At 31.0% G+C, this 14,597-nt stretch overlaps 1 long non-coding RNA gene across 12 annotated transcripts in view; it reads left to right on the top strand.

Annotated features, from left to right (window-relative positions):
• Positions 1–14,372, top strand: part of LOC143242904 (uncharacterized) — a 176,851-nt gene extending 162,479 nt beyond the window's left edge. For 7 of the 12 annotated variants that reach the window (XR_013023394.1, XR_013023390.1, XR_013023392.1 and 4 more), the window contains 3 exons: positions 4,717–4,835; positions 10,202–10,294; positions 13,976–14,372. This is a non-coding gene — a long non-coding RNA (uncharacterized LOC143242904). Of the gene's footprint in view, positions 1–936; positions 1,973–4,716; positions 4,847–10,201; positions 10,295–13,975 lie in introns of those variants that run through there. The other 5 variants (XR_013023402.1, XR_013023400.1, XR_013023399.1 and 2 more) reach the window with 3 other exon arrangements.
• The last annotated feature ends 225 nt before the right edge of the window (positions 14,373–14,597 follow it).

Here is a 14,597-nt window from a genome sequence, read left to right as displayed (position 1 = left end):
AACATCCACCCACATGTTTGCCGTGCGTGGCAACCCGTGAAGGGGAGGAGTGGATCTTGGTGGTTTAGGGGTTCAACCCTAATACACCACTTTGACCTTGAATTTCTGTAGATGGGTGGGCTTTGGGTGACCCCCTTGGGTCAATCGGCTGGTCCACTTGGGCTAGAGTCAACCAAGTACCAGTGTTGGAAGTTCTCAACAGGTGTTGTGGGCATTGTGTTTGATGCTGGTGTTTGGGTATAGTCCTCACAAAATCCTGGTCTCTGTTGGTACTAAGTTTTGTAGTCAGTGAACAAATTTTCAATATCTTGTACATATGTGAACAACTATTTCTGTCCTTATCATAAAATTAGAAACAGTTAAGGAATGTTATGAAGAAAAAAGTATTTAAATGTGATTGTTTGGAAAGTTTTGAAACATTCTGTTGTGTGTTGGGGGGAAGGGAGTTTCTTCTGGAAATGGAATTTTATGTTTAAGAATCAAGAGGATTTCTTAAACATTCATTTGGTATGGATAAATCTACGCTACATCATACGTATGAAGAAATTGCATTATAAAGGTACTTGTCTCAGTTTATGATGACAGTATTGTTTGTTTATTTAATATAACCTTCCAGTGTATACAAATAATTTGTGGTCTATGCAGAAATGACTTGAAGTTTCCCTCTTCTTGTTATTGTAGCATGTATTGTAGTACCAATTGCATGCTAAACAACTGAGAGAACTGTTTAGAACTGGAAAATTTAATTGGTTACCTTCAGGCAGTATTTACATTGATTAGTTTTGTGCAGTTTAATCAAAATTATGACTTAATCAATTGTCACAATAATAATAAACTAATTGCAAATAGAGATAACAATTTTCTCTATTTTTGGTAATTTTATTTATCCAAGTAATAAAAAATGTTACTTTGTTTGCTTCTGAGCACAAAACTGCATACCTGAGAAATTAAATCATGAACATCAGCAGAGATGCCAACCATTATGATTTGAACGTAATCATTACGATTTTTGTGTATACATTACAATTACATGCTCATACAGACAAATATTACAACTTGTTGCAACTCCCAAATTATTATATATTATTTTGGCCAATACAATAAAGTGATAAATTGTTCCCCAGGACTTGAAAGGGGTGAAAAGAAAATTTCTAGTAAAATACAAATAAATTTTGATAATAAATAAAAGACATAGTCCAAATGGCTACTTGTAGTAATCATGTTTGTGCTTGAAATAATAAAAAAATATTTGTATCTCCGACATCTACCAATAGTTTAAGTGCAGTGCTTCTCCTACTGGGTACGTGGGGGAATCCATAGTTATGTCATCAGTGCTTGTCAGCCAATCAGCGCTCGTGTCGATGGGTATTTATCATTTTCTAAGCAGCATGGAAACACCAATGCGATCGTTCACAAGTTGGAAAGAAAGAGGCCTCGTTCACCAGATTGTCTTGTTTCTGGCAAATCTAAAAGGACTGAAACTGTGGAAGGGTTCTGTCTACAATCATTACGCTCAGTCATTTGAAATAGTTGGCATCTCTGTATCAGATAGTATAAAACTTTTAATTATAAATATGCTTTAATGTCTAGTTTATTAACATGCATGGATAATAAAGTTCATTAATCTTTTTAATGCCATTTAAGTGTTTTTTAATATATACATTACACATTTTTAATGTGGCTCCCTTTTGAAAATCACAGTATATGTAATTTGATTTGAAATTAGAAACTGGCTGTAAAATTAAATCACTTGAAACCAGGACTAAAAAGTCCAACTTCAGGTGACTAATGCTGCTGTTTGAACTACCCATTAGTTATCCTGTCTATAATTTTGCTACACTTCTTTTAAAACATTTTTGTTACTTTCCTTTTTTGAAAATGGCCATAACGTCAAATAATCTGGAACCAGGACTAGAAAGGCCAACTTCAGGTGACTTATGGTGGTTTTTGTACTTACCTCTTTGTCCTCCTGGTGAGTTACGATAATTACAGTTACACTACAGAAAGTCCTTTACAACTTGAATTACTGTAGTGTTTCTCTTAATGTTGTAGACTTGATGTAAACTTTGGTTTTATGCTATTTATGTGTTGTTTTTTTAAACATTGTTTTGTTTTATCATAATTTCCTTTTATGAATTTTACTAAATTTACTTTTTTTACTGGATGTTTGACATAGATAGCCTAACTGCTTTGTGCTATAAAACTTTAAATCAACCAACCAACCAACCTCTCAGAAACACTTACAAAACTTCCTTGCTACTTCTGATAGATTGTCCATATCAACAAACATATTACCACTGTGGATATTTTCTTGTGTGATATGTTCTTTGTTACGATACCTTTAAAAGTATACAAATGTCTAGATTTTCTCTTAGAAGCACCTTGCATCATGGAATCGTGCTTAGATGTTAGCTTCAAAACTGGTACTTGCTATGAGTATCAACAGCATTTTTCTACCAAGTGATTCTCTTGTGCTGCTACTAATCTTATTAGTCTTCTCTTTTTTCAGTTGCTTGTTTCTTGTGTATCTGTTGCCATGAAACTTCCTGGTTTCTGATTTGTGAGGACCATGCTTCATGTCCAAATTAAAATATTCAGGAATTACAAGGGTAATAAACATTTTTGTTAGACTACATGAAGAAGTAAAAGTATCTTCTTTGTTTAACACATAGAGTTTAACATTTTTGATTGACTCATCAATAAAAGGTTATTGGTAAAGTCCATTGAAAGGAAGTAGTAATAAGAAAATCTGCATTTTGATAATGAGGAGGAATTACAGTCAAACTGGGTAAAATTATTAACAAAAATGGATAAAAACAATTGTTGATCACACTGCCATGAAAATGGAATGTAAATAGGGCATTTAAATAGAAAATCTTTTAGCTTTCTTACTTTTTAAGGGTTTACTGTGGTTCTCAGAGTTTTTGATAAGACATTGAAAATATAGGGACTAAGGATTCAAAATATGGAAAAGATTATTTGTAATATCTTTTGATATTTTAAGGGAAACATGCTGCCATAAAATTAAGAATAGGGAATCCTAGGTGTGATTGATCTGTTCATTTACTGATTCAGCCTCTAAGGTGCCTTTCAACATGAAAATGTCAGTTAGAGTTACTCTGGTAGAAATTATATTTACTGTACTTAATCTTTCTGAACTGTAGTTGATTATTAGAAAGAACCAAAATATTTAGAGTTGTATCACTTCACTAACATTTCTTATACAACCACAAAAAGCAAATATTTGGCTGTGAATATAGATAGTTTTTCTAAAATTTCTTTAAACACATTTTAAGGGTGTTGAGTGTTGATATAATTACTAGAACCTTCTTTATCGTAAAAACTTTTGTTCTTGAGAATGATTGCATGAGAGATTGAAATGTTGTACTTGTTTTTAAAATATTCCTTCTTACAATAAAGGTGTAACTTCTAATAATCTAACAGCAGTGTTGGTATTTTGAGTATTTATCACATTTTCAAACAATTTTCCCTTTTTATGTTCTTGTTTAGAGCAGAATGACTTTATAACACCCCAATGTCAAAAGTTTGAATTAGTTATTCATGTTTTTGCACTTGTTAACAGAGTTCTTAGAATTCTTGCACTATTACCAGCAGCTCAGTGTGTGAACTTTTAATGCTAGAAAATTGGTTCTGATACACATGGTTGGTAAAGCAAAGATAGCCTATTGTGTATATTTGTGCTTAATTACAAACACATAAATAATTAGAACTCAACACAAAACATTTAGTTTCTGAACAGACTTAAAAAAATATACACAACAGACATAATTGAAACACAAATTAAAAAATTTTTTATTTTCTTATTCATAATTGTATGCAGTAAACAGACATCTATATTCACAAATAATATTATCCCACTAGTAAAATGTGTAAAAATTTGAAATATATAGAGTTGACACTTGAATTCAGGTTTGGAAAATTCCTTGTAAACAAATTTTTCAATATTTGTGTATAGTAAGAGATATGATATCAGCTTGGTGAATAAGTATGACTTGTATAGAGATTTCTAAAGCTAACTGTCATAGAAAATTGGCTCAGCTGAGTGCAAACCTAACTGACAACTGTCTGTTATTTTCAAGTAATGTTATTTTAAGGTTGATAGTGTTGTTACATTTATTAAACAACAACAAAATAAAATCAAACTTCTTTAAAGCCTCTATTTGTATGTAATTTTCCTTTAAGTATTGTTTAAGAAAGATTTAATACCAAACTTAAAATACTGAGTAACGATGTGTGCTTGTGAACAAATTTTGCACTGTGTCTTTTTGTGTAAGTGTTAAAATTGATGTGTGGGTTAAAGATAAAAAAGTAGTTAATTTTGGTGTCTTTATTTTTCTTTCAAGTGAATAAAAAGTATTACATTTGTTCAGAAAGTGAGATAAAAAAATAACACTTTCATTTAATATATATTAATTTGAGCATAACCTACTATTTTGTAACTTTGATTTTCATCTACATATTCAGAGTAAATGAATGGATCATTGTGATATAATTTTTGAGCAACAAAATCTTTGAAAATGCAGAATAAGTTTTTCATAAACAAGTACTTGTGTTGAGCTGTACCTCATGTTTAAATGTTCTAATGCTGTGTTTTTATCACCAAGATAAATCATGATTCTAGCCTATCTAAAAGTTTACATTGGATAATACACTCCTTTCTTACATGTGGTAAAGCAGAATTTTGTATTATATCAGTGGTGTTGTGCCATGACTATCTGCACAAACAGAAATAAGCTTCAACAAGCTGGGCATTGTCTGTGTGAATTGAACCATCTGCCAAGATTCTGTGATTTTGAATGTGTGAGGACACTCTTGTAAGTGGAAAGTAAGTTAATTTCTATAGTATTTAGTATCTGCTTAGTTTCATGTAACTTTAAAAAGTTTAAACATTTCAAGTAACTTGTCATTCAGTTTGTTGAAAAAATTTTGGTACCATTCAGCAATTTAACCAGCATTTATTTATTAGCATGTTAAGGTAATTAAAAAGCAACACCAACCAAAGTGAATAGTGATATTTATATATATAGACCAAAATTTCCATGTTAGTCACACTCAGTTATTTATTGAGTCTTGGAATTTAAGATGTCTTTATTAATAATTGAGTAATTTGCTTAAGTTTAAATTATCTAAGTTTTGAATAAGGCTTAATATGAACTGAGAATGTCTTTCTATATGTATATTTTAATTTATAATACATTTTCATGTTCCCATCATTTTATAATAAGTGAATATTGTTTTGACTTTTTCATCTTCAGTTTAACATGTGTGAAGAATAGATGTAGATGACTTAATACAGAGAAAAGTGATGGAATGTGGAAATAAACATAATACATTGAATAGTTATATAGTTGATTCTCTGTCAGTACTGACCTCCACAAGTGCAAACAATAACTAATTTCATAAACCAATCACACTGATATAAAAATAAGTCTTGCTGGTACCTTGCCTTTGTTTTTTAAATTTTAACATTGTGCCCTCTTGTCATAATGGGGTATAAACATTGTTTAATCAAATTTAGTCAACTTATTGTAAATTTGGTAGTGAGGAAAAGCTGAAGAATACTAGTAAATAAAAGGCTGTTACTGATGGAATTTTGGCAAGCTATAGTTTTAACTTTGTTGTATGCATTGATCAAACTGAAAGAAACTTAAAATTTAAAATGAATAAACGTAAGTGAAGTGTTGAGAAAAAAAGGTAAAATTCCTACATTACGTGAACATGCATATCGTATCAGTCTTCTCATTTATTGGAAAAGAACTGTTATTTTGGATCAATTGAATGAAATAAGAGCTGGAAACATTAGATGATCTACGAAAGAAATGAAAATGAAAGTAATTATAAATAAAGAAAAAGGTTTGGCAAGTCAACCGGTATGTGAATGACATGTTTTTCTGAAAGTTCAGTGTATTAACTAAGTACTCACATAATCAGTGCCTTTTACATATTTATGGTTTCCATGTAGAGTACCTGGTTTGAGACTATTTAAACTTTCAGAAAAGATTGATCACTTGAGTACCTTAATGAAACTGTACCCTTGTTAATTATGGAGTACCTGAGGGTCAGTGCTTGGGCTTTGTTCTTTCATATTTACATTAATCATATTGCTAGAGGCATGTCATGAGAGTTTACTGAGTTATATTCAAAATGTAATTAAATTACTTTTATTATCATGGTAAGTAAACTTGGCAACAAAACTAAGCTTGTAAAATAAATTTGGAAATTATAGTTTTAATTTCCTAGTTTTATAAGACAACATTTAAAAATGTCTTCAATTTTCCATTGTTTCCAAATTGTGATATTTGCTTTTTAAGTATTTCCTCTTCTCTTATTCATTGACCACTTCTTGAAGAACTACAAAATTTGACATAAGTCGCTCATTATAATATTGTTATTACTCAGACAAAGTATAATTTTTTATAGCCTTCAATCTTATTTGGTTACAGAGGTATAAACTAGAAAATCAAGCCACTTTAGCCACACCCACAATTAAGTTTTCTCTTTCACAAGTTTCCAATATTTAGTTCTCTTTGATATTTAAAACTATATACTTTTAACCAACAGAAATCCAAATATTATTTCACATAATTTTCTGTACAGGAGTTTGTTTATTTTGCTTCCAGTGCAAATTTTATTCCCACAGGAAACACATTGGCAAGTTTAGCTAAATTTGTATTGGGTCTTATTAAATAGTAAGAAAGCCAGAAAATTTTGATATTCCTGGGACAATATGTGCTTTCAGCATGTTATTTTGTATTCTTTGTTGTATTTTGATTAACTAACAATCATTTAGTGCAGTGATACCATTATGATAATAGTTTTAATTAAGAGTTGATAAAAAAAAGACCAGATATGTATTATATTTTTAGTTTTCATGTGTATTATTTATTATTATAAAGGTAAATAAAATATAAGTTTTAGATTAGGTTAAATAAATAAAAAAAAACGTTTTCCTGTGATATGCTCATTAGTAACCAATGCATTACATAATTTCTTCAGGTAACGTAATTTACATGTTTACAAAGTGGTTCACAACATGTGTGGTGATATCATTAGTTAGACACAGTTCAAAGAGCAATAAAATTTAAGCATAAATATACATATATTGTTAAGGGCTTAAAGCTATTTAAGATAGTCAAATGTGTCGTGAAGTCATTCTTGAAAATAAAAAGGGCAATATGTTTTCTTTTCACGGTATATGAGGTGTAGAGTTAGAATGAGGAAAATAACATAACACGTAAAGTTTTACTGAAAAAACACACATTGAAATTCCAGTGCAATTACCCACCATTTTTCACAGTTATAGCTATTTTTCATATGATTTCCTTCTCGTGCACAGATTGTCACTCATTACTAGCTTTGAATTACTATCTAATTACACATGTATGCCACATGTGCAAATTAGCATTCAACAACTCTCCACCAGTATGAGTGTAACACATCCTTTTTCTGATATTTATATTACCACATCAACCTGCCACAATCAAGGCAGGTTATCTTAATTGCAGGGTATAACCATACATTACAAACCCTCTCAGATATTTCCAGTGTCAGTGTTTCGGTCGCTCAAAGACGTCATGTTGTGGTTCTTTGAACTGTGCTCATTCTTGCCCAGAATGGTTAGAAGAAAAAGAGATGCAGCATTTGAAAATGATTCATAACATTACTTATCCTGAGGCTTGAAAATTGCTATCCAGCACTTCAACTCAGATGTATCGCTGCTGCATGTCATCCCACAACTACAGTGGGAGTGCAGACAGATATCTCTGTGTCTCCAAAAGAATCATTCTCAAACCAAATGAAAAGGATTTTGACCTGCATTGTTAAAAAAGTTGATGAATTAACTTAACATCCATCTCTGTCCCTAACATACATTCCAACAAATCCCAAGATCCACTTCCTCTAGTTCTGGGTACAGGCATTTCTTTGGGTGCATCATCTTCTCTCACCACAAGATGCAAAAGGATCATTTGTTCTTGTCCCCAGTCACTGGAATCCTCTTTAAACAGCATAGACCTACCCAATCGAACCAGGGCAGGATCCATGGAGGATGACAGAACTCCCTCAAATAAAGACAGCAAAGAACAAAAGACATGGACGAAAACAGAAGGGTTCTCCACCCAACTTACCTGCACATAAGTAATAATGTCCAACTTGATACAATGGAACTGTCAAGGTTTACGTTGTAATCTGGATGACATCAAAACACAGATTGCTTCCTACCATTCTGCATGTCTTTCCTTACAGGAAATATACCAGTAACCTGCCAATACAGTTACCTTTCAGTATTTTTTTTTTGTACAGAAATGACAGGCTGTGTGATGGATGAGCACATGTAGGGGTGGCATTGTTGGTTGATTAGCATGTGCCCACCCTGTCTTTGCCACTGGATGCACTCTTGGAGTCTATTCCTATCTTGCAAGGTGTTGCTGTACACTAATGCTAGTGATAATTTATTGTTTATGCATGACACCTTGTTAAGAGGATAAAATTGGTCTCACCTGAAATCTAGTGTGTCTTTTAAAATCATAAACTTGTATATTCTTATCCTTTGGTTTTTAGATATATCACAAGAAATCACAACACATTCATCTTTCCTGAATATTTTATGTATTTAAATAAAATCTATTTTCTCTCTTCTTTTTTTTAATGCTCTTAACATGCTTTTCATAAGTTGCCAGGTAAGTCAATCACGTATTTCAGTTGAAAACAGAGAATCTACCTAATTCTATCTAGTTTCTTTGGTTTTGTACATTTCTTGTCAACAAGCTTTTTTATTTTGTAAAATTTCAGTCATCAACATTATTTTAACTGAACTTTTCATGTTCTAAATAAAAGGAATATGTTTTAAAGTAATTTTAAATACTTTATTGTGAGAGAAAAATGTAATGTAGATTGTATGGTCAGTAGTATGTACTTAATGGGCATTTTCTACTCAATCATACGAAATTAAATGTAGTCATGTTGTTTCGTATTCAATCAGTAAATCAAACCACCCCACCCACTCCCCACAAAAATTATATTTACCAAAGAGTTTTGCCTACTTCAAAGGCATCTTCACATTACAAAAGGAGAAAAGTTATAACATTTGTGAAAAGTTGTTTTACACCTAATGCAGAAAATGCTAAATCACATGTTCATTGCAAATTTAATAATTTTTTATACCCTTATTTTAAAATAGACCAGAAAATAGAGAGAATGGCGTTTCTTATTTTAAATAATTCTGGGAGAGCATGCCTCTGGATCTTCCTTAAGATATTGTGCATAAAATATGGTGTAGAGTCACAAGCCAGCACTACATAGTACAATGACAGAATTATCTCCCTGATTCATTAGTATCACCCACTTTTAAACACACTGAAAACCCTGCCTGTTGCTCTTTTGTAAAGAGATCTTAATATAACCTTTCCATCCCTGGAGTAATTTTAGTAGGTGTAGTGAGAACAATTTACAACAAATCAGTGTCATTACTCAGACAAAGCTCACACAATATTTCAAGTGAAGACCATCGAGGACCAACTAGTGACTTGAATAGAAAGATAACTTCCTCTTTTTTACTTGATAATCAGTTTAAGTTGCATCACTCTGAACAGTCCTTTATACATCATCATTTCTTCTTGTGTAAGAAGACCAAAGCTGTATACTGCTTCATAAGTGTTTGGTGGATCAGAGCAATATATATTGATGATCTTTCTCATGAAGTTGTTTGATCCTGCAGGCACTTGTCACCTTGTAATTCAGAAGTTACTTTTTGTTTCATAAATGTTTAACAGAATTTGAATTAATAACTTTTTCTTTAATTATGTTTTTTTATGTAAATCACTAAGATTTTCTATACTTAATCTTTTCCCATAGAAAGGATTTTAAGATTATAAAATCTATTTATTTTATTATAATTTCTTCAATAAAGAAATATGATTTGATATAAAATTGCAGAAAGACTTGCCAACATTATGGTTAAGAATGTGACTGAAATGAGTCTGAGGTAATTAACCACCTTAATACAAAAGTTTCCAATTCCAAATAATTAGTAGTAAACTGTATTTTAACAAAAAGATTAATTATGGGCCATTGAAAAACAAACTTTATATTATGTATTATAAACATTCTCCCTGATTTTATTCCTCACTCATGTTTAAAATTAACTGTAGCAAGTACATTTATGAAAAGTAATTTTTTACAGCATCCAATCAAGAGCAGTTTTCCTGATGAAGTCACTGGTGGTGTTTTATCAAAAGTGAAAAGAAAATTAGGCTTACTAGAAGTTTCCAAAATGGCAAGTGTATCTGAAGAATTTAAAAAAATGCACTTTAAACAAAAACATTCAGGCAACTGATTGTGATCCACATACATATTCCATTATCAATTAAATTATATTCTATTAAACCTGTATATGTGCTTGGTCATTCTGACCAGTTCTGTAATCTCCATATAAACATGAAACTACATTAACCACTGAAATGTTCTAAATATACAAAGTGTATCATCATGAGTTTTGCCAAATGTTTTTGTAAAAGTTACAAGCCATTTATTAACTGAAATTATAGTTCAAGTAAATTGCTTTCATAAAACATTTATCCATTAATTTGTGAATTCTCTGTCAAGTAATTCTGTGTAAAGTGTGATTTTTCATGCTCAGAATAATTAATTGTGCTCATTTCATGGTTTTTATGTTTAATTTACCTTACTTATAATACCATCTAAATGAATATGATTTTCTTATTTTTCATAGAACTTTAAACTTGCTCTCTCATCTTCACCACCATAACACCAACTGTAATGAAAGTAGTGAAACAAAGGTTGGACATACAAAATAATTGCAGATTGTGAAAATGCAATAACAATTTTTATTTTAGCACAGTCTCAGTTTTCTAAACATTTCCTGATTGGCTGCTTTTGATTTTATTACTTTACAATGCCTTTCTGACCCAATATAATGATGTAATTGTCAAATATACACAGCAGTAAAACTTAACCAACCGACTGAAATACAAAGTGTACAATGACACTGAACATCTTCAACATCCAGATCCCTTCTTCCACCTCTTGTGGAGCAGATTGATTTTTTGTTCAAAACTGAACTATTTGTCTCTTATTTAAGTTTCTGCCAGGACTTTGGCTTTGAAGATGCTGTACCCTATTCACCATCTGAGACTTCAGTCTTGAACAGGGTCTTTCCATATGTCTCCAGTACAGAGTCTGTACACTGGGTTTCACTGGTTATACTTTTTGGGAATATACAGTCAGCCATTCTTCCCTTTGGTCTTCATATTTAGGTGAAGCTGACTGAGTTCAGTATGTCACAGATTGATGTTGCTTTTTCCATCAATCAGCCCACCACACTATGTTTTATTACCACCTCTGCCTGTTACCTTTCTCTGAGTCATTTGAGGAAGGTTGATACTTCCATTTGGTTGTACTGTTTTCATTGCCAAACATCTTTTGAACCATTCTTTCATTCCCAGTTATACAGATGGTTTAAAATCAGTTAAGTCTATTGGATCTGCCATGGTTTGTTGCAGCTAGGTGGTTTTCTACAATATCCTCTCCACAGTTTCTGTGTTCACTGTCAAGTTATGTGGTATTTCTTTTGTTCTGGATGATATTGAAGCTACACAGTACACTCACTGTTCTATTTATACCAACTCTCTTCACTCCACTGGTCAGAGAATCACTTTGTGTTAATTCTCACCTTATTTTCCCAATATTCAACACTGGCTGGCCTATTTTTCTTCTATCTTCTATTCACATCCAGTTTTTCTGATTAACTGGTCATGTTGGTATTCACAGGAACAAGTTTGCTGACATTAAGTTGGTCTGTTCTGGTGCTGTCACTGCTTTGCTTGTTCTATATATGGACTACAGTACTGTATTCAAGGCTCAGCTTCTATTTCCCATATATTAGGATTGTTTCCTACATACTAATATCACCTATATTTCTATTCATTTTTTTATTTCCCGTATATTAGTTTTTGTTACCTGTATATTAATATCACCTATATTTTTTATTAATTTTCTATTTCCCATATATTAGTATTGTTTCCTATATATTTCTTCACATTATCATTTTCTGTAATTCCCATTCCTTTTTATTTTTCTATTCTGTGAAAACTGTTTTAACATTTTTTTAACTGTTGTCACTGCCATCTTTCATGTAATGCACACACTCTTTTATGTACATCTAAACATGACAGGAATGTCTTCTGTTATTATTTACATAAATGACATCAACATCTGTACTTGTAATGTGCCCTACTAATCATTGCTCTTTATTATCCTAAAAGAATAAGTCAATCGAGTTAAGATATTTTATGTCACCTTTCTTGGGTTATATGTTGCACTGATAAAGATTTAAGCACTCATTCAGTTTTACATGTTCATAAACAGTCAAAGGATTGTTAGGCTAGTTTGGCCTGCTTGAAATGAATAGTGTATTTTGTTCAGTTTAAATTCTTGCTCTTGCTCAGTATGTTAGTTATTGATATTTCTTTTCCAAAAGTTTAGTGATGCATTTGAAAGCCACGCTGTGTAACACTGAATAGATTCAAAAAAGTTATTGGTATCTGAACAGACCTATTTGCCAAAATGGTTCCATCAGTCTATAGAAATACAGAGATAAAAGTTACAGTTTTCTAAATCACCTTTTGAGTATATGTATAAAGATTGGCTCTACTTACTGTTAATAGGAAGATTTTGAATTTTCATGAAACATTAAGTTATGAAGTACTTTATAAAAATGATAAACGTAGCATGAGATAGACTTAAAATTGAAATAACTTTATTTTAACTAAACATTTTAGTAAACTGAAAACATTGAAGATCTACATGTTGCATTCTTTGGAAATAAGAAGCTTTATGGCTGTCAGGTATTTACAGTGTTAAAGAGTATAATGTGTGTGGTAGAAGGAACACTAAATGTCCCTCTGGTGTTAATATATATAATAAACAGTTTGTGTCATGCTTCTTTGTTTTAATAGTAATGGTCTACAATTTATATCATTGTTTTGTAACAAAACTCCCAATTGATATTGTCAGGTCAACTATGGTATTTATGTTGTGAATGTTTCATACATTTATTGGTTTGTTTTTTATTCTTGTCAACTTTGGTGATACAACAAAACAATTTAATTCAGAAATTATTTAGATTTAGAATTGATATTTTGTCTTTATTGAGCTGAGAGTAAGTTATTGCACAGTACATTTTTAAGCTTAATTATAAAACAAATAATACCCTAGGCTCACTTATTGCACCATGATAAGTTAGATAGCATTTTATTTATATTTTTTTCAGTTGTTTATTAACATTGAGGTACAGACAAAAGTAAGATAAAAATTACCAAGGGTTTCAGTGGAGTAGTGTTTCAACTAAGCCTTTGTTACAATAATGTTTTACACCCAATGCTTATATTTAGGCCATTAAATACACCTTCCGTTTCTAATGTTAAGATCAGATGATATAGCTAGTTGTGTCTAAGTGTGAATGTAAAAGTACGTAATTCCCTCCAGTCTTACACTGTTAAATTAGGGATAGCTAGTTGACTTCCGTCTAGTTTTACACTGTTAAATTAGGGATAGCTAGCTGACTTCCATCAAGTTTTACACTTCTAAATTAGGGATGGCTAATGCAGATAGCCCTCGTGTAGCATTGCATGAAATTCAAAACAAACAAATACAACATAATTAAAGATGTATTAACTGTGGAAAACTCTACTAAGTAAAATAGTTACATATATTTTTCGATATCACATCTTCCAATTATTTTAGTTTAGTCACAGAGTCCATCAGTTTCCTTTCAATAAAATTGATTTCTTATTATTACTTTCTGACTTATGGTGTACAATTCCTTCTTTTCTTGTAATTTTTGTTAGTTAATTTACATATAACAGTTTACTTTATTTTGGTGCACTGGAATTTTTCTTGTAGAATTTTTCTAGTTATATTTTCTTATAACTTCTAGATCTTTTCATGACTTGGTACTGGGCAACCTACTTTCATGACTATGGACAAGAAAATAGTTAGAACTTAAGGGTAAACCCACAAGTTGCTGTAGTTCTGCTTGAAAAGTAAGTGGAACATAAAAGTAATCAAAGTTAATTTTAAATGTCACTCTATACTGCTTTATTATAAATTGTTAGTCTTTCCAATAATTATTATGCATGTTTTGATTTTTAAAAAAGGAAAATGAAAACATATAGCCACCTTAAAAGTTGTATGTTTAGTTACCTAGTCATATGTTGCCCTTAAGATACCTGAAACTATTGATGTCTTTCTCCAAGACATGTCCTGCAAGATGTCAAGTTTCATTTTTTAAATTAAAAGTTAAGTCTTATTTAGTTTCTCAACTAGCCTTTAACATGTGTAAATACAAATTTAGAAAGAATGAAGGTAAGATGATAAATAGTTGTAGACTCTAAATAAAGTAATGTTTTATTTTTCTTTCTTTTAATGTTAGTTTATTTTTTGTATTGGTTAAATTGTTTGATATATATATATATATATTTTGTTTACAAGGATTATTTTGCATTGTTATCTTAAGATATGTGTTTAGAACAAAACTAAACCTCTAAGCTTGCTGAATC

The sequence above is a fragment of the Tachypleus tridentatus genome, unplaced genomic scaffold (genome assembly GCF_004210375.1).
Source record: "Tachypleus tridentatus isolate NWPU-2018 unplaced genomic scaffold, ASM421037v1 Hic_cluster_2, whole genome shotgun sequence".
Lineage (NCBI taxonomy): Eukaryota > Metazoa > Arthropoda > Merostomata > Xiphosura > Limulidae > Tachypleus > Tachypleus tridentatus.
Note: the sequence above shows the minus strand (reverse complement) of the source record. Positions and strands in the feature narration are given on the sequence as shown.